This window comes from Numenius arquata, chromosome 2, assembly GCF_964106895.1.
Source record: "Numenius arquata chromosome 2, bNumArq3.hap1.1, whole genome shotgun sequence".
NCBI lineage: Eukaryota > Metazoa > Chordata > Aves > Charadriiformes > Scolopacidae > Numenius > Numenius arquata.
Genome location: NC_133577.1, coordinates 1,620,059 through 1,641,788, shown reverse-complemented (window position 1 = coordinate 1,641,788; position 21,730 = coordinate 1,620,059). Strand labels below are relative to the sequence as shown.

At 39.8% G+C, this 21,730-nt stretch overlaps 1 protein-coding gene across 1 annotated transcript in view; it reads right to left on the bottom strand.

Annotated features, from left to right (window-relative positions):
* LAMA2 (laminin subunit alpha 2) overlaps positions 1–21,730 on the bottom strand; it is a 304,356-nt gene that overhangs the window by 282,406 nt on the left and 220 nt on the right. The window lies entirely within an intron of this gene.

The window sequence follows — 21,730 nt, the reverse complement described above, 5'->3', positions numbered from 1 at the left end:
AAAAAGCGGGAATGGATTAAAAACCAATTAGATTAATACACAGAAGAATGTTCATCTGGGGCTGTTAAACATGAAGGGCATTCTGTTCAACTGTCAGTTCAGAATATCCCTACATCACTGGCGGCTGCAGGCTTTTATCTGGGGAGGCATCACTATACTCATTCTCTTCTTTCACATTTTTCCCCGATATTGCCTCTAATACACACCTCTAGTTGTTTCTTTCTAAGGCTTGTAGCACATACAGCCCAACATCAAGGTCCACTCAAAATGGAATAGAAACTAACCTTAATTTTGTGTGGCGTTGCTAATGAAATCTTAATATTTTGCCAATATTCTTTTTTTCCACCAGCCACTGTCCTTTATGCTACTTTCCATCATTACCTTGTATGCGCAGAGGACTCATTAATGTCTACGTATTTGATAGACCATCAGAACATTCTCTGGGACTGGTGATTTCCTCGCAGTTCTCTGCAAAGCAGTATTACCTAATTCACTTTCTTGTGTTTTCCTAATCTCATCACACGGAAGAAAATAACAGCCCAGCTTCGCGTGTTTTCTTTTATGTACTTTTCCCGTTTCCTCACCAACCTCCAGCTCGCAAAAGCTCAATGAGCATCAACGGAATAAACCCCACCGACCTGATGCCTGGCACCCTGCCCTGTTTTCTCATGCCCTACCGCCTGCGGCTCTGCCAAACTGACAGCTTTTCCACTCACTTTATTGCAATAGTTGAGATCGGCAGAAGCACACGAGCTACGCGAGTAGCAGGTACAAGACATTTCCATAAAGCCTGTCAGCTGTTGAATTTAATCTCATTCTCACTCTCACTCTCCTTCCAAATAGCGCTATTTGATTGACCTTCAGAGCACGCTGCAAGACCAAGTTGATTTCCCCAGCTGAGAGACGATGGAGCGATTCTAGTGAGAAATCAGATATTAACTCCATCTCCAGCTGCCGAATGGGGATTACAGGTTCATTACGAAGGAGGGATAGTCACTGGGGTAACCTACTCTTAAAATATGTCAAAGAGCAGCTACAGCAAAGGAGGGGCACTGAAAATAGATACGAATGTAAACAAAATAATTACCTCGTAAATTAGTCTTCCTACTATTTACCAATTCTGACAGTTACGTCTTTCTTTCCTTCCCTTCACATAACCCATGGGGAGCTGCAAATACTGTTTCAATCACATCAGCATCCTCCATCTACAGAGTAACCGGTGGGATATGTCTCAGTGGAAGGACACTCCAGCGTTCCAGTGGAAGTGGGAATCACAGTGGAAGAACCAAAATCAAGATTATACCCTCTGTCAGGCTTCTGCTGCTGCACGGGGGCCAGCAGCCACCTCCAGGGAGAAACAAGGAGCCACCTTAGCGACAGGAGATGGAAGAGAGCAGCAGAGATCTCTGCATGGAGAGGAAGGAACTGGCCAACTGAGTGGGGGGACTGGGAAAGAGAAAAGAAAATTAGGAGAAAGACCACTGCAATTCCTGACAGAAGGCTCTGTAACCTTTCTTCTTGACAGAAAATGGTTGGCACGTGGAATTTTGCATTCAGTGTTACTGAATGTCTCAATTGCGATTACACAGTGATAAGATCAGCACCCTGTCTACAGAGGATAAAATTAATATAAATAATCGCAGTCCCTGCACACATAAGCGAAGTGTTAACTTAAAAAAAATCATTATTGGTTTTTAATAGTATTTTTTAAATACTTCCAAGATAGAAGACAAACTTTGGTTTACCAACTCTGAGATTTCTTTGTGCCTTATTAAAGTATTAGAACTGAGAAAATGTTTTCCTCCTACAAAGCCAGCTCTGTTAAGACCTGCAGAGTCCTCTTCTCTCTTCTAAACAGACCAATATTTGGCACTGAATATTTCCTTCAATCTTCTCAAAATATCCCTAGTCTCTTCAAAGAAGCAAATAAAACAGCCTGCCTAAATACGTCTAACTTTTCAAGCCAATCTTCCTAGTCTATAGAGTACTTTGAAATGTTCGTGCAGTCAAGCAGAGCTGTTTGCCAGTGAATTTGTACTAAAAAGACAAAAGAGAATATGTCAATTTGAGATGTTCTAAGAAGTGTCACTGGAAAAAGCGAGGCTCGTCTGCTGCAGCGCGGAGCTGTGCCAGGCTGTGGGAACACAGTGGGGAGAAAAAACTGGGACAAAACAAAACAAAACGCTGCAGCACGGAATAGCTTCCAGCTGTGCACCACAGGGAATAACTTAATGCACTCTATCCACAATGTAGATGAAGAGTTTTATACAACTAGAAAATAAGGCCAATTTGAAGAAATAGCTGTCCAGACACAACAGAGCTCGCAGAGTGAAAAAACCTGACACTAAGTCCATTTGTCCAGAGGAAAACAAAATCAGAAAACAAACATTTTAGTCCCCGCTTCTGTCAGTCGCCCCAAACCGCTGCCAGGGAGTGACATCCCTTCTTCCTTCCAAAGAAAGCGGAAATGTAGGTTTTGATGTTCAGCGGTAGAGCTGGCTTTTACTTTCGGGTAATTTTCTCTCTTCATACCGAGTAACGTTACGTTCATCCTCCTCAGTATTTAACTTCTACACAAAAGACACAGTGCAAATGCTAACCCGAAGAGGGTTGATAGCAAAGCTAACTGTAATCCTTACACGGTAACAGACGCATCTGAAAAAGGGTCTATTGATTATCTAGCAATATTACCTTGCCTCTCCACACCTTACAGCATTCGGAATCTGCCAGGACTTTGCCGATTTTAATAGCAAAATACAATCAGTTTTACAGATTAGGAGACTGAGTGAAAAAACTGCTGTTGGCTTACCCCAGTATTATATTGTATAAAATATACAAGCATTCTCCTTGCTTTGTAATGAATTTCTTTTTTCCTAGAGCTGTCACAGAAAGTTTTTTGCAAAGCAGAACAGGAAAAATATAGGTGAAGATGAAATCCTGTCTCCTTGACATCCATGGCAGAACTCCCACTGAATCAAAACCCCAAAGCACAAAGATTTAATGGACATCTCATTCTCAGAGGTACTTACATGCCCAGTCTGAGTCAGGCACCCACTGATTTTTAAATATATGTCTGTATTCTGGCACAAATTTTAAAGAACAAAATCCTAGTTGCACAAATACTTAATCTGTAGAAAGAATGCACTATGCATGAAGAAGCAAGCAGCACTCTTTACAGTTATTTCCTTGTATTTATTAGCCACATGACCTTCATTAAAACCTTTGCCATGCAGTAGGATGGTCCTGCTCAGCCAAGCAGGCCTAACAAGGAAAAGGAAAAGGACCTTGGAGAGACAACACTAATCTACTGCAAACGAATTCTCCCAAAGCATGTATCCTCTGGTCTTAGATAGCACACAGCAATTTAGAACTTTCCCAAATTGCACGATACAAGTAAAAACGTCCGGTTTTGTTCAGTTCCCATGTCTGAACACCAGCGTCTCCATACTGAGAAGACAGCGTAGGTTTGGCTCCCCCGACTCATTCACTTCCCTCAGCTGTTAAGAGAGGGAGGGAGAGAGACCTGTCTGATTTGTCTATCCCAGTTCCGTCCCACTGGAGGAGATAAAAAAAAAAAAAAAAAAAAAAAAAAAGGATTTTGACACTGAATAAAAACGGAAAGAAAAAAAAAAGAAATCAGAATTTCTCAAAGGTAGAACAGAGTCTGGAAAAACCGGGGCCTCCAGACGCAATTTACTGCTGACTTTGGTCTTCACAAAGCTATTGTTTTAGGGAAAAAAACCCTGCTATACATTGGCTTAGACACTAAAGAATATGAAGCATATTACTGTTTTTGCAATAACTTCAAAGTGAACGTCCATTGAAACCACACTGCGGAGTCAGAATTAGTTACTGTGCCCCTGAGTCCCCACTGCTGTCAACTCACACAGAAAGACGGAGATGTCTGCTGTGTTCTTTTACAAGAGGCAACAAAAGACACGTTATGGAGGGTAATAAAAGTCATCCATCTATTCATCATCGTCTGCACTGACAAAACAAATCCAAACCCAGTTTGACATTATGAAACCAAACAGCAAATGGAAAAACTGATCTTACCATATGTAAGAGATTCCGCACACTTACTGTTACCCTGAGGATTTGGATGAAAATAGTTTAAAGTGTGTTTCTCTCAACTGATGAGTTTGAATAAACACCAAGTTCAATTCTCATTCTTTGAACTGAATCACTTCTTGCTATTCTGCTGCAATGCTTCACTAACACGTACTGATAAGGATGCTAAAAGTTCTAACACATTCTGGTAAAATGTGAGACCACTGATTAGCAGTTTCTTAACATCATCTTCAGAAAATTAAAGAATCATTGAGGCTGGAAGGGACCTTTGATTTAGTCCAAAACCAGCTCAAGTAGAGTCACTAGAGCAGGTTGCCCAGGACTGTGCTGCTGAATTTCCAGTATCTCTAAGGATGGCGGCTCCACAGCCTCTCTGGGCAACAGATCCCAATGTTTGGCCACCCCCACAATAAAAATAAGGGTTTTCTTAGGTTTAAACAGAATTTCCTGTGAGCAATTTGTGCCCATTACCTCCTATCACTGGATATCACTGAGACAACTTTGGCTATACATGTAAGTGCTGTAATAGTGTATTTATATATTTATAAACTATATATATGTAAGACATACTGATACATAATAGAAAATGCATCTCTATCTGTAGTCACAGTAGCACCAGTGTCTAAAATTCTTCCTGTTTCATGAAGAGAATAGAATTTGTGCATGATTTCAGTATCTTCTAATATATATCTTGTAAGAAAGAATATTTAAATAATATTTAATAATATTTATTTTTTCCATGAGAAAAGCAGCCCAATAATTTCCCTCCCTTACATATATTTTGTCCCCTAATTTGAACTGTGACTGCCTGGGAAGCTCAAATGAGGCCTGAGCAGATGGCTGTCAGCGAACCAGTGACAGCACACCCTGGTTTAGAATTAGAGACAAAATGTGCAACCTGGTGTACAGTTTCTGCTCGGAACTGCCAAAGACATCTGGCTTAGAATATAAGCCAGCTCGAACATCCCTACACATATTTACTTTATCATTCATGGAAATTAAACTATATTAGTATCTCTTAATACTTCTCTGGTAAAGCTGTGTCTATGTGTATTAGTGGAAACCCTCCTTTTCTTCTTTATAGAAGTGGGCTCAGAGCTGTCACAGATGTCACATCTCTACATTCCATTAAAATCAGCTCTCCGCACACAGATGAATCCCTGCACGTTGCTTTAAAAATGCATGGGATGACACATCAAGGAAAGGCATCCTTCAGGTCTTCCAGGAGGATTTTAACGAGCTTCAGTGCTACTACTGTCACTAGTATGACATTTGTTTGCATGATTAAAGGTTTTAGCAATGGACTCTCAGCTGGAGAACAAACGGTTTGTTTTTCAGAAATCCGAAGCAGATAGACATCTCTTGGGTTTTTCCTTGGCTGGCCTCACTGTTCTGAAAGTTAGGAAGATGCAAAAAAAAAAAAAGTTTTTCAGGTCCCCCACACTTTGTGTCTAGTAACAGCTTTTTCTGCAGCTTATTCTTATTAACAGAAGGTGCTTGCAGTGACACCAGGTGACAGCCTGCTCCCTTCGTGGAGACCTTAACTCAACTCCTTAACTCTGGATAGGCCAGAACCGTCCACTGAAGCACACAGTTCCACATCACACAATGAGACTTTCAGAAATAGCATTGACAAGACGTACCTGGTTGGCATCCATACCAAAAAAAATATTTGAAATACAAGCTCTTTGTAGACTGACCAAGTCGATAACATTTATGGGCATACCTGTAAGTATAATTGGCTGTAATTATAAAAACTAACTCTAAAATCATAGTGTTCTCTGCATCATTTACTGGCCTGGGAAAGAGGAAGGGAAGGAGGGGCACAAAAAGTCAGAGCTAGATGTGTTAGAAGAGTGAGAGGTTTAACTGCCTGTAACTGTATAAATCCACACCCGACAGAGCTGGCTGATGAAGGCACCCATTAATGCGTTCCAGGCAACAGTGATACACTTGATTATCCATTCCATGGAGTCTAGTTACTAAGAGACATAGAACTGAAGAGAATGATTTCTTGATCAGTGAAAAATGGGAAGAAGGGAGGGATCTGAACAGGTACAGAGACTTAAAATAGGCAGGAGTCAGAATTTTGCAGATAAACACCAATGAAATGCCATGCTCCTTTTGTGCAGAATTGGGGGGATTTTGATACATGAGATGGGGCAGGAGGAGCTCCTTTTAAGGATAATGAGAACAAGGGAATAACTACAGCTGTTGTCAAGAAATAAAAAGGTAAAAACCAAAGTTCCTACAAGGAAGAAAAGAGAGGGACCCTTTTGCAAGTGAAAAGGATAAAAGACCACTCAGGAGATGTATTGCATCTAGAGGTTTGGTGAACCTAAAATGCAGAGGAAAGGGTGATGAAGAGAACACCTGTCTTGGTGGCCTTTCTGCTTTTGAAAGCCACCACACCTGATGTGGGGAGGCAGGAAGGTGAGGAGAGCACGTGGCAATCCAAGTGTGTGGGGGATTGACACCTGGAGAGGCACCGTACCCCTGGCACCAGGGCAGGGGGTGACAAAGGCAGTAGGTGAAACGGCAGCAGCAGAGCACGGAGGGATCTCAGGAGCTGAAAACAGAATAGCTATAAACAGCAAAAAGTTGGGCAATAAAGAAAACCCCTAAGAAACAAGTCACAGATTGTTCCCAAAGAGAGGAAGGATGAGGGGAAAGTTTTGCACAATAAATTTGGGTGGGAACACACACTAAACTCTGGTTACTAAGGATACAAAGACTGTAATCTTCTCCTTACACTCAGGAAAAAATAAAAAGTCTCCTTCTATAAAGGACAACAGAAGCCATCACTCCAATGTCAAAACACAAAATTGCAAGGTAGACCTAGTAAAATTTCTACGGGGCAGCGGGACAGACTGAGAATTTTCTGCAGGGTAATTTTCTGTGGAAAAGACTCCAGCTGTGCACTGGCCACTGTGGAATCAGCAATGAGCAAAAAGCCTGAAGCCACATCTCTCCACTTGAAAGTTTTCAGTTTAAAATCTTCTCTGTATACTCTACTAAAGAAACATCCATCCTCGTCTAGTTATTTCTCTATCATTCTGAAAATAAAGTGCAGAGTTGTATTGACAAACACATCCCAGCTTTTGTTATGCACAAATATGTTGTATCCTCTCCTTAAATTCCCACGCCCAATTCCCAGTGTAAGAGAACGTTTTTGATGTTACCACCACAAACCCCCAGTCTGAAATTCCTAAAAAAGTTAGCAGTGTCAAGTCTCTTCCTTCTTCTAAGATATCCTAATAATACCAATACTGTATTTGAATCTTCATGCAATCTAGCGCTAAACATAATTATTAATTAGTCTTTGCTTTCATTGAGGTGTTACACAAAGGGGTTGAAGGAAGATTCTGTAAAGAATATGCAAATTAATTCCCTCTGAAAGATTCATGTTTGAAAATCTTTTCAATATGGGACCTTTTTCACAATGATATGACTAATAGAAGGTGTTGTTAAAGGGGAGAACTAATACTGTAAGTATATACTTATTTTAATCTACATTTAAATATGAGTTTTCCATGTTTGTATTAAACAGGGAACCTGTTAAAAGTTGGGTATAAAGCAGCCATTTTAATCTAGTCCATGTGTTAACTTTGTTTGTAAACATCAAACACTGATTCTTAAGTCTGCCCAGTGTCTTTTCCATATAACTATGATTATTTTAGGGCTGCAGACAACTCCACTCAGCATTAACTAGCACAGAATACAACTGGTTTTCTAATCCTAATGTATCAACAGTTCACTTGGCACCTTTGCAGCACCTCCTCCTAGAGCAGGACCAACGCGGGTCTCGGGCAGAAATCAGCACACCAGCGGGAACCCCAGGGACTTTGTATCACAGTAGGGAGCACCCCAATATTTTCTACCCTATAAATCTTCCAGCCCTGCCTAAAAGCGTCCCTATTTATGAGTTTTTATCCATTTGTTGAAAAAAATGAAAGCTCATATGCCACACAATTATTAAATTCATAAGACAGTGGAGATCAGTTTAATATCCTGTAACAGGAAATTTTCTTTCATTAGGAACAGAGAAGCTATCTAGTTATTAGAAAGATAACAGAAATACACATTTCAATTATTTCTTCATATTATAAAAGAACCCCTTGGGTCATCTTCAGCCAACTACTCAACTCAAATTAGAACTACCCACAAATATTCCTCGGGTGAGATCTCTGCTCAGCCGCACGCCCACCTGCCCTGTACACGGGATTTGATGGACACAGTGCACATGGGCTGGTAGAGAGGTTTGCTGTGGTCGCAGCTTCCCTCTGTAAAATGACATCGCTGGGCTTCACCCTTTCTTAAATAGTGGTTCAATTGTACTGTCGATACAGCTGAGATCAAAGAAAAGTTCCCCCTCTGTCATGTAGCAGAATTTCATTTTCTGTTTATTTTTGGGGGGTGCTCATACTCAATCCATCTCGCTCCAAGACTTGACTAAAACATGTAATATATTAATATTTCATCATCTTCGAGTTTTCTATTTTCTGTTCTTTTAGTCTATCTGTGCTTTAACGCTTCTTCCCTAATTTAACTGGATTCTACTGACTATTTTTATCCCACAGTCGATCTCGAGCAAGCAGGAGAGAGACAGCAGGCGATCTTTTACTGCGCCACGTGGTACTATAATCTCTATATGGAGACAACAGTCTTGAGTTCTTATGCTCTCATCTGAAAGAAAGCTAAGAGAGTAATCTGCGGGATAAATACCATATACTCCCTACCCCGCCAAACCTGCCGAGGCGGTGGGTGTGTGAAGGCTTCCCTCTTTGTATGGCAAGGCAGGACTAAGGAGACATGTGCTCCTGATGGATTCACTCCCTCCTAAATGGAGGCAACATTATTTTGTCCCTGTTATTATTTTTATCAACTTTAAGGAGAGATCTGGATACGGCAGGCAGCAAGCAGGTATGTTCAAGATGGACAAATTCACACAAAAACTGCTGTCATGGAGGTTACAGGCACACCGTCCATGTCTCTACCTTGGGTATCTCCCAATCTCCGGAGCTCACTACACCCGAGTCAAACCTGTACTAACCCCCAGGTGACAAAATCTGCACTCACAGACAACTGAAAGGCACATCTTTAAAACCAAAATCATACCAAAACACAATAAACCCAAACCAAACAAACAGTTGTTTGCTGTTCAGAGCAATTATTCTCAAGTAAAAGATTCCTTGCTCACAGAATCACAGAATGCTATGGGGTTGGAAGGGACCTCTGGAGATCATCCAGTCCAACCCCCTGCCAGAGCAGGGTCACCCAGAGCAGGTCCCACAGGAACGTGTCCAGATGGGTTTGAATGTCTCCAGAGAAGGAGACTCCACCACCTCTCTGGGCAGCCTCTTCCAGGGCTCTGCCACCCTCACAGGAAAGAAGTTCCTCCTCATGTTCAGATGGAACTTCTTATGTTCAAGTTTGTGCCCGTTCCCTCTTGTCCTGTCCCTGGGCACCACTGAAAAGAGACCGGCCCCATCCTCCTGACACCCACCCTTTGAGTATTTATAGGTGTTGATCAGATCCCCCCTCAGCCTTCTCTTCTCCAGACTAAAAAGACCCAAGTCCCTCAGCCTTTTCTCGTCAGTGAGATGCTCCAGGCCCCTCTTCATCTTTGTGGTCCTCTGCTGTACTCTGCTCGTAAGACAAAGGCACAGCAAGTTTGCTCCTAACAATTCTATCTACATTCCCCTTGGAGGACACAAGGGCGGGCACTGAAGTTCGCACATTATAGGCACACTTTCCTGGTACTGACTGTGTACACTACAGACCCTCGCAATTTATCTTAAAGGTTCTGATTTCAGACGATTGTTACATTGATGAGACTATGGATAACGTAAAATCAAAAGCAGTGATACTGAACAAGTCGGCAACCGTACAAATTCCTAGCAGTCTGTTTTGAAAATCTTAACACAAGGATTATAATCCGTCCCTGACTGTACTCACATCCCATTCCGTGCCCGTGAGGCTCAGGTCCTGGCCACAGAAGGCTCTTCCCACTCCCCGCTGCTCCCTTTCCTAGTGGGGCTCCAGTGGCCAAGGGCAGCTTCTCGGGACAGAACCCCCCTGCAGTAGAACGGGAACTAGAACTGGAACAGCCTGTTTTAAGAACAATTTCCTCTGCAGTCTAGGTCTCAGGAACCATTCACGTAAGCTTTTGTGCCTTTCTTACCAGACTATACACGGGAATTCCTTTCAACACTGCAATTTAATTCTCTCTTTTCTTCTTTTTTAATGCTCCAATGCTCTCTGTCTTCTTCGTTCTAAAAACTGAGACACCCAAATGACCAGAAGGCCTTCCCATGGACAAGACAAGCAGAAAATATCTATTTAGCAAAGCCCTTACATATAAGGAGAGATAGGAAATTTTTGTAAGTGGAACAATTTATGAAAATGGGACTCTGCGGTTATGAAGAGATATAAAGTATATCTATGAGCCAAAACTCTGTAAGATAAACCTTTGAATTGCCAATACCTAGAGAAAGAGGCTTTGAGGGAAGGGAATCTGAGGGCTGTTCAGGCAAGTTAAAAAGATCCATTGGTTTTAACTGGAGGCACTCACATCTACAGTGTGTAGATAACACATGGTGCTGGCAACATAACCCCAAAAATTTATATACATTTTTCTTTTTCCATTTTACTATAAACCTGCTTTTAAGAGCGTAACTTTTTTTTTCCATTAGAGCATTGTACTTGTAAACAAAAACAAAACAAAACCCATGAATTTCTTTCATGCAGAGTTCCATAAAGAATGGGATTTGCTTCACTCAGTTTCTGTCTCTTTTGTGGGGTTTAAGTTAAAAGAAATAGAAATAGCTTTTAAAAATTCCTCTGCCACAAAGTGTACAGATATGAATCAATGACGTTAATGTCTGGAAGGCAAAATATCAAAGTTCTGCTTCCAACTCTATTACTGGCTTATTGCAAGACCCACATTAAACCTCTTTTTCCACATCTGTAAAATGGAGATAATACCTGCCCTGCTTTATGAAAATATGGAAATCATGTTGGAAGAAGAAACCTAGAGGTAAAAAAAAAAAAATTAAATCTATTTACATATGTACTTTTTTCATGATGTAGCAATATCTAAAGGTATCTCTTAGTACTTCTAATAAATAGAGCAAAAATGTACCTTTCTTTTTTTGACAGAGGAGATACAGGGAGGTCAAAGGGCACTTGTTATTCTGGAAACACACCACGTATCTGGTTGGGGGAGAGCAAGCACACATACATACACACAGAAGTAAATAAGGGTAGGCCACCCCAAGACACCTCTCCTGATGCATTCTTTTAAGCCTAATGATTAAAACCCGACAAGGTCCTTTATTTTCTTTTTAAGCACAGGAAATCCTCTCTCTGTGTCCCCTGCATTACCACTTGAAAAAGATAATACTGATTCCAATTCCCTTTGTAAAAGAACTTTGAGATCTACAGATGGATTTATTAGGAATTTTACAATTCCCTTGAATTCCCTTTGTGGGGTAATTCCCACACCAGCAGTTAATGTTTAATTGACACTTATATATTATGGTGCTGAGCGCAGAAAAAATGACTAGAAAATTTAAGTACAAACTATACTGAATTAAGACATTAAGAAAACCAACAGGAGGCTCTTGCACGGGCCTGCAATCTTTCACACCCCTTTTCTGTTGAGTAACAGGGACACAACGTCTCTTTCACCACCCAACACAGAACCAAATTAAATCTACATACATAGTTCCACGATATATTTTAATATAACTTATGCTGTGTGTGTGCTGGGGAAAGCATCAGCTACTTAAAAGAGTCAATCAAATAAAGTTACTAACTCCCAAGTATCAGATAACGAACCCAAGTGCTGATACACGAACAGAACGCAGGGCTGATGACTCCAAGTTCACCCACCAGAGTTAAGTACCAACACTGTGTATCAGATTTTTATTTAAATCATCCTGACATCCTACGTTTTATTTAAAACATCCTAACCTAAAACCATTAAGAATGTGCAGGTACCGGTGTCCATTCCTAAACATCTCTTACATGAGAGAGAAACAACGACCTCTGTGAGGAGCTACCTTAAAATAGCTTAGATTTAGTTTAAAAAAAAAAAAAAAGCAACAACAACAAAAAAACCCTTCCAGATTCACCTACAATTTTTTATTTTATGGCATATTTTAATGGCATATTTTTTTATGAATATAACTTTAAAAATGTTGATTGCATGAGGAACTGCCAATTCATAACTCCTTTATCCAGATCACACATTTGGAATTACAGACCTCCTCCTCCTCCTATTTATTTTTTTTTTTCCTTGGGTGGTTTTTTTTCTTTTTTTTTTTTGAGAAATCGCCAGCATATCTCCTATGCAGATGTTCTGTTGTCATCAGAAAGGATACAGAATAAGAGTGTCAACTTTTCTTTCTTTTTCTTCTCAGAATGGGTCAAGATTCAGCTGCAGTAATTATTGACTGACTGAAGTTAAAGTGATTTTTCAAAATTTCTTGTTTCAAATAACGCATTTCCTTGCTTGGCAAGGGTTATTTATTTTACGGTTACTGTTTTATTCCCTGGTTTCCAAGGTTCACCCTCATTATGCAGATATGTCCATCACAAACAAAATGTTCAGCTTTATGTGGAGATCACTTATGTTTTACTTAACTGAGGAAAAGCAAAGTGGCAGCCTTCTTTCCTAGGGACCTTTTCTTTTGCATACTTCATGTTTCTTCTCAAGCTAGCCCATGGCTTCCCAGCTGCCTTAAATCAATCTTGAGCACGTTCTGCCACTGAAAACACCAGATTCCCCTTCTGCCCGCGTCCACACATTTTCACCATATTTTTGTCAATTGTGGAAATCGTTTGGCTGCACGGTAGGTTGGAATTACACGTGCACCTAAAGAAAAAAGTCGAGTATCTGACAAGGACAGTGACCTAACTCACGATACCACCACATAATGTGTAACACCCACACAGAAGAGATGGGGACAAACTCTTGTGGGGAGGACAGGGGACAGGGTAGGTTCTCCCCTTTTTGTAACTACACATCATTACAGGCCAAGTCAGGCCAACTGTGGAGCCACACATATTGTGTCCATTTATCCATGTACTGATATAGTTGTGAAAACATAGAGTCACAAACCCACTGTTGGTCACTCACCAAGTTTCTGTCAAAAAATGCAACCATCACATCTCCAGGTGGTCTAAGCCCAAAACTTGAAAAACTACTGAATTCAGTCTGGTTATTCCCATCTATGCTTAAGCACACTCTTTTCAGAACCTCATCACAGATGAACCCTCCTGGCAGCAGGAATGGCGTGTCATCTACATCGGGTGGGTGGCTGACGCTGCCACCTAAGCAGTGTGGGCTTGCACTCTTCCTTCTTTTCCTTGCTGTGACTATAGCCCTCAGAATTTAATCTATGAAGGATTTAAAAAAAAACACCAAGAAGATCACCTTAAAATTAAGCTGCAATTTCAGTTTGACCCACTGGTTCCAAACAGAATGAGTGTACCCTCTACAGACTGACTGTGACCACTCTACCCGAACACCCCCATCTCCAGCTTCCCCAGTTCCCTGGTAATCCACTCACATAAACAAGAATTTGGTTAAAACAGGATCTCTAAAAGCTGAAGAACGTTATCTTGATTCCTAGTGAGAGTTCTTCCTTGCTCAAAGGCGGTAAAAATTCTTTAAGAGACTGGTGTACTGGACATAGCACAAAAGAACTTCTTCTCATTTACATATAGAATGGCTACCAGATAAAGACTAATCACACAAAAGCTGGTTAAGTCATGGGAGTAAAAAGATAAAATTACTTTGGAGCCATAGAAAAGGGGCGTGGGAATGGCAGGCAACTGAAATATAAAAAATTCAAAGATTATTTTCCACATCTGAGCTCTTTTCAAACATTCCCGCAGGCAAGTGGCAAGGGTGAAGACCTTTAAATAAGTAACAGAGATTTAGTGAGCAGCTTGTCATCAAAACGATGAATGTAGTTAGTTAAAGTTATTCCTAAGGAAGAGGCTTTTTATGCCTTAGGATTTGTAGACTTGGCTAATAAGAGAACAATTAAGTGGCAGAACAATAGCTATTCAGGAAGGATGTAAAATGAGCAAGAACAGATGTGGTCTCACAGAAAACTAAACGGGCACTTCTGAACGTATACCGGTACGTATCACCAGTACCAGTATATCACCTACCTACCAAATATCACCTTCCTACCAAAGTAAATAAAAGGGAAAACCCAGTACAATTTTCTGTTGAGTCATGAGACATTGGGATTTTTTTTTTGCGCTTTATGAACATATGACTATCAGCTTCTCCAAAAAGCACAGCGTGAGATCTGTCTTTGGAAATCTCCCCCAGACAAAGGGGTTTGGTTTTGTTTCTTTAAACAATGTAGCACAACAAGCTCTTACTCAACAACATTTCTTTTTTGGCTCCTGCAAACATTCAAAGACTCCAACAGAACCATGAAAGTTTTGACTTTCTTTGTAACCTTCTAGCAATAACACTCATATTCAAGATAGAAAAGATAGATACGATCCCTCGTTACTCTCCAAGCTTCTGAAAAATCTCTGAAATTTCAAAGAGTAACTCTGATATTGAAATGATTTAATAACATCCTTACACATTCAGGGTGCACATATGGTAAGGAGTTACACAAAGCAACACCATTTCACTTCATCTGGACTGAGAACTTAAAAGGTCAAAAAAGTACTTCTGTTTGTTGGCCTTGGTGAATTCTGATTTTTGCTCACCTCCTTGTGATACAGCCTAGAAGAAGAGTTTTACAGAATTTGGTATACGTATGAAGATTACATGTATTTCCCATGTATGTCCATGGATGTATCTTTTTTCCAATTTAACATTCAAAATTATCCAGTTATAAAAAGACCTACATCTTTTAGGCAAACTCCTTCAGTAGCTAGTTTAAATCTTATTTACTGTTGTTGCTATCCTGTTCATGACTAATAAACCTGTAATAATCCCCAACAGCTGTCAGCCAACAGGTGCTGCTGAATAACACTGAAACACAGGGCCATAAACTGGAATCAATTTTGTCTCCTTTACTGTTACAATCAGGCAAGCAGAACAACTGCAGCATTTTTAATATTACTTCTAATTTCCTGCAGAAACTTAGGTAGGAGACAAAACCTTACTGTGTAATGAAGAAAGCACATCTGTCCTGGTTTATGGTGCCCAAACCACAACAACATCTTGCCATAATTACACATTTTATGAGGTTTGTAGGGAAGCTACAGCAAAGGTCCTCCTCTGAAGGCTGAACCCAATTGATGGGCAGTGAGATGAACACAGAACATACAAAATATTCTTAAAAATGGTGTCTTGAGTTTCAATAAGTTCTAGAGCATGTTCACTTGCAATCCAAAACCTGCTACAAATGAGTTTTAACTTGCCATCAAAATTATTTTTTCCTACGTTAACTCTTTGTGCTTCAAGGCTCTCCTTGAGCTGCAATGACAGACACCGAGAAATGAAAGTCCATGTAAGTAACGATCTGTGTCTAACAAAACCATTGCTCACAATACTAAAACATCTCATAACGCAAGACTGATATATTTAAACTTATCTGCTCTGAACTTCACTTTAAAATTGTTCTAATTATTCTAATTCAGTAAGAGAGAAAAAAATGATTTCTTGAAGTTACATATTCTCCTGAAACCAAAATCAGAATTACACAACTCTTCATTTAAGTGGTGCTTTGATCTTGCAAATAAAACACATTAAAATAGCAAATGTTACATTCCTGACAATAAAATAGTAATAGAAAACCTTTTCTAAAATCCTAAAGATTTTCATGGAATGACCAGAATTTGTAATGCTAATTTGCGATACGACACGTGGTGAGAGTCATTAAGGGATGTTGTGCAGCCTTGTTGTATCTCCACTCTTCCCAGCCAGGCATTCTCTCCCAGGCCTTCAACCTTGTTAGCAATTAGACTTTATTGTTCCGCTTGTCAAGCCCGCACCCTGTGGAGACCCAGAAACCAGTCAGTCAAGACAGCACTATAAATATGTAAATCTAAACAAACTAATAACCCACACAAATTTTCACTTTTTTTTTTTTCCCCCTTGAAGTTCTGGCATTATTTTGATGAAAGCCATAGTCCAAGGAGACTAGAAACCAACCTCTCCAACTGATAAAATCTGCCTTCTCTCGCTGTCCGTTTCCTTGGCGGATGCACCAACAGACCTGGCCACTCAACTGCAAGAACTTCATCCTTTGCCATATCCAAACCATCTCCACCTCCAAGGCGGCTTCACTTGTTAATCACATTTTTTTCAAAGACAAAGTCAACAGTGTATTCTAACTTTATTTCTTCAACTATTAACTTTGGGGTTTTTTTATTTTTCTGCTCATTTTGTCAGGTGCAGAAGATTCTTTTTAGAATTTTGAACTAAGAACCACATAATCAAACGTACACTTACCCTACAATTGTTTTGATATTCCAACAGCCTCAAACACTACTTGTCCATTAGTGTAATTTTGCACATACCCTACAGAAACTTTCCAACACACAAAAACAGTTGTGCAACCGAAAAAGTAACACCAAAGTGACCTCCCCAAGCATTCAAAAAGCAACATATACAAATATTTTTATACTTCTCAGCTCTGGCATAATTAGCATAGATGGATATCCATTTTTCAAGTGATCTGTGTCCAAGTAAATCTAAGTGAAATATCCTGTCTCCAGATGGAGAACGATCTAAGAGGACATAGGTTTCAAATTTTCATTCTTTGTTTTGTGCATAAATCAACTTTTCAAAACTAAATTTACAAGGAAGAAGACAAAGACACAGTTTTACCTGCACAAACATCAGGTATTTTTTGACTAAGCTCTGTCAATAGGCAGAATTAATTCATGCTCCTCAAGAGATACCTCCCATGCAGCTAACAGAGGCAGGCTGAACTGCCCTATGGAGATACCTAATTCTTGCCACAGCTAGATGAGAAAGAATCCTACAAAAATACGTCCAGGAGAATCCCCTCCTTCACAAATCCACGCTGACCACTCCCAATCACCTTCTTGTCTTTTGTATGTTTGGAAATGGCTTCCAGGATGGGAAACAGTTTATCCATCACCTTCCCACGGATCAATATGAGACTCAGCAGCCTGTAATTTCCTAGATCCTCCTTCTCATGCCATCTGAAGATAGGAATGCAACCAGATCTGGGGAATTTCTCATTTTTCAGGGGAGGGGAGATGTAGCACCTGATGAAAGAACATGGCACAGACAAGGCATGCAATCTCTAGCACAGTAATACAGGGATCCACAGCACTGGTTAGATTACAGGAAACATTTAATTAATGAATGGACAGTACAGGGGATTGCTGCTGAAGAAGCTTTGAAGAAAATTGACCAGTTTGCCTTTTATCTTCAAAATCATTTGTCATAAATAACCAAAATCCCATTAATAATGTAAGTGGCCAGGTACCTAAGCATCTCCACTTGTTTCTGATCACAGCAGCAGAGCGTTACCACTCCTCCACAGCACGTGGCTTCCCAGTAAGACAAATACGAACATTTCAGGTGACACAGATGCTCCTTAAACGGTGCAAGAAATAAGACATCTAAGTAGGCAATCATGCTCAACTGTCACTTCAGTCCTCAACCACCTTGCATATTCCCACTCGACATCTATACCTTTTTCTTTGCTTTTATAAAAAAGTTTGGTTTCCTGACAAAAGTTTCTAGAAAATTTGTTTTAAGTAGCTTCAGAATTTTCCATGAGACCTGACAACGTTGTCACTGTCTGCTAAGAGGTGAATAAAACACACATACTGTAATACATTACACTTAAATTCCATCATCCTATCCTCTAGATGACTAAAAAAAAAAAAATCAACTAATTATCACAGCCAATTTCACTGCCAATCTTACCTGCTCACGTTAAAGGAAAAGAAAGAACGGGTACGGATACTGCTCAAGGAATACCTTTTGAGATGACTGCTATTCAAAGACAAAGCTACACAGATTTGTCTACATAAACTGATGGTGTTACACAAAACTCTGTAACAGACAGTTAGAACTTTTTCTATTTGCACAGTCATACATTAGATACTCAAAGCACATCACAGGAGTCTTCCTACTTCTTATTTCGGAGGAAAAGCAAAAATCCCATGTCATGTCCTTTACTTCGTGCTTCCGTTGCGGCAGACAGGAAGCAAACAGTAGATATTAACGGTGAGCAGAACTATTTCCTCAGATTCCACAACGATTTCCACAGCTAGCTGTACTGCGGCAGCTGTGGGTTTGTGCCCACCAGATTCTCGGGAAGGAGCCTGGAGAGCATCCTGCTCTTCCCAAGTGCCAGCTTCTTCCACTGCAGACACACACACGCCCCACAAAGGCTGTGGTCTCTCCTCTGAGGCGAGTCATCCATTTCTGGGAGTTGTCAGAGCTGCCACTATCAACACACTAGATGCTATTTATGAACCCCTCGATGCAGACGTCATTAAAAAATTTCCTAATTTGTAGTGCTGAGGTAATACCTCATTTTCAGGAAAAAAAAAAAAAAGAAAAAAAAAAAGGTTTCGTATATAACTTTCAGAACTCTGGTTAGTAATGAGCTGTTAATTTCATATCTCTTTGTATGTAAAACAACAAAAGAATAAACAAAAGCTCTTTGACCAAGGAGAAATTACTCATATTTTATCTCTCCTTTTATCAGCCTAGATTGAGGTACATTCTACTAAATTTTCTAGTATGTATTTTAGCACAAGTATTTCGATAACGTGCTTTTTGCAGGCTGTAGTCAGCCACACAGCTCTGACCACTCTATAAAATGTAAATTTCTATATGCAATTAATCTTTGAACTTAGTTTTTTTAATTCAGTGGCAACGCTCCACAAGTTTGGGGGCATGTTTTCATCATTAAGGGGTAATATTTCAGAACAGTAATTAAGTGAATGAAGAAAGTTATGAAATGAATGAATTAAGTACCCCTCACTGGCAGCATTGCTCTTTTATAAAATGCAAAGAGAGAAGAAGAAACGTCAGACACATTTTGCTGCACTAGAACACACCCAGGATTTCAGCAGTATTTAACTTTATCATTACTCCTCCATCTACATATTCAAACTACAAACAGCTCTTAGACAAAAAATATTTTTCCCAGTACAGTCACTTCTCCTGAAGACAAAATAATTTTGTGAAATATTGGAAATTCAAGATTTTACACCCGGTTGTAAACTCTACACTCTTAACTATGCGATACTTTTCAAAAAGAAAAATTCAAGAAGGGTAGTGGCTTCTCTCAGATTGCTTGGCTTTTGTCCACTTAAATTTAGTTTAATGGCACATCTTACAGCAGAAAAGGCAATAACATTTCATTTTGGGGATCCAAAAATGGTTTCACAATCATCAATAAAATTAATTAGTACCCTGATGGCAATACACAGATCTACAAGCAAACCACAGTTTGTGCAATTTTGACATAAGGGAAATAAAACTACAGAGAATCTTGAGCGAGGTGAATGATAAGAAAACTTTATACAGTGAGGAAGGTAAAGCCCCCCCCCAAGAGTTTTCTTCTACTCCAGTATTTAATGGACTCAGGATTGTGCACAGCCCATGAGACACCTCATTTCCCCACTTTAAAATCCTTAGCAATAATCCAGGTGACGACCACCAGCAAGACACATCCCCTCTCCTGGGCTCTGGTTCCTGAGGTCTTCACCAGAAGCAGAAAATTCCCACCCACCACAGAACTCCTTCCACGTCTTACCAAGAGAAGTGGTCTGATAAGGAAGATACTACCCAGCTCTAAAGAAAAGTAGGAACCTGTACAGAAATGTATACAAATACACTTATTGGCAAAAGTAGCCTGCACCATCAAAAAGACAATTATTAGAAGAAGATATTAACCGAACCGATTCATCTTGGTATTGTTTTATAGCGTTCAGTATTTCACATAGTACCTCCTAAACTACAAACACATTTGGTAACTTCTGATAGACAATCCTGAGTCAAGAAATATGGCTTATCCCAAAAAAAAGAGCATCAATATTTCTAGTTATTCTTGTTTGCTTCTGATAGCAATTGTCACCGTTTTCAATTTGAAATACAATAAGAGTTCCATATATTATGCATACATTCAATCCTCAGCGCTACTAGATTTCTGGGCAATGATATTTTTTCAAGATAAGGTAAGCATACAGCTTTTAAGATTAAGAAGCCATAGATTAAACTTTATTCTAAGAACTCTGAAGAATTATGAATTGTTGGGATGCTGAGAGGAGGAAGGTGGGTTTTGCTTTGTTTTGTTTTGAATGAAGGTACGTCCTCCTTCACCAAGATTGCAATGAAGTTCTTTTGTGCTGACAAACACCCAGATTGTCAGGATAAGCCTAATAACCTAACTGCATGTTGTATCATTTAATATCTGAACTAAATGGCTATGCTAATATAGCACCTTTTTGCTATGATTTTTCTAGATTTTTACTGAAGAAAAAGCGCCAGAACTTCTATCACAAAAATATTTACATCAAATCCACAGATAAAGCTGATATACTCTGAAGATTGTATTCAGCAGCTTGCAGCATTTGGGACGTGTGTCTAAAAATTTAATTTTTAAAGGTGGTCAAGTAACTCAATTTCAGAGAGAGGTTTAAAGAGATTTCTTCTGTTTGTAAAGAAAAAAAAAAAAATCAAGAATGATCTGTATGCACCCAAGAATTTTTTTAAAAAACCAAACAGAAGTAATTCAAATCTACCATTTTGAGTCAGAAGGGTCGATCATAACATGGTTGTGACTCAATTTCTAAACAGACCTGGCAGCACCGTGGGAATCTGAGCCACTATAAAAGTGTGGAAGAAAATAAAGGGAAAAAATGTTTCAAAAGCAACAGGGAGGGAATGGCAGCAATTGCACTTGCAGATATTTTTGCTAACAGAAACACAGCTCTGGATGATGGGCAGCACCTTTTACAACCACTGACATCTCAGTGATCAAATTCAGATAAACCCATTAAAAATTATTGTAAATTGAGAAACTCACCTCCCTGCTTACCTTAGGATTGCAACCCTGATGAACTTTGTCTCCTTTGAAATCAATTTCCCACTGACCACAGATGCCAGGATTTTTTCGCATTTGTTTGCCTTTCATAACATACATAGTATGCTAAAGAATATTTCCCGAAATAATTCTGGGAGTAAATCAGGGGCCTGGTGCCACCCTGCTGAGAGGAAGAGAAAACTGTGTATTTTAGGAAACGCTGGATTATTTTAAATACAATTATCCTTGTTCTCATGGCCTCAGAGTTCAGCTAAGCAGCTGGAAACAATGAACCCATCTCTTCAATTAAGTCATCTCTGAAAGGTCTATTGCCGTTCCATCAGTCATTTCCATCAGGCCCCTTCCTCAGATTGGTACCAAAGGGGAGCTTCCCTTCTAACTTTCAAAGCAGCAGCAGGATGCACCATCAACTGCCAACCTTCGCTTCTTCACACCACTGTATCCCAAAACATACTGATTCTTCTCTACCAAAATATTCCCACGGGATGTTAAAATGAAAGGCATCCACATTTAGAGGATGTGTCCGATGGAACAAGAATCAAGGAATGCTGTTGCCAAGGGTGAGGACCTGCCAGGATGGACAGTGGGCCAAAAATATGTCTTACAGTATGCCCTCACAGTGGTTT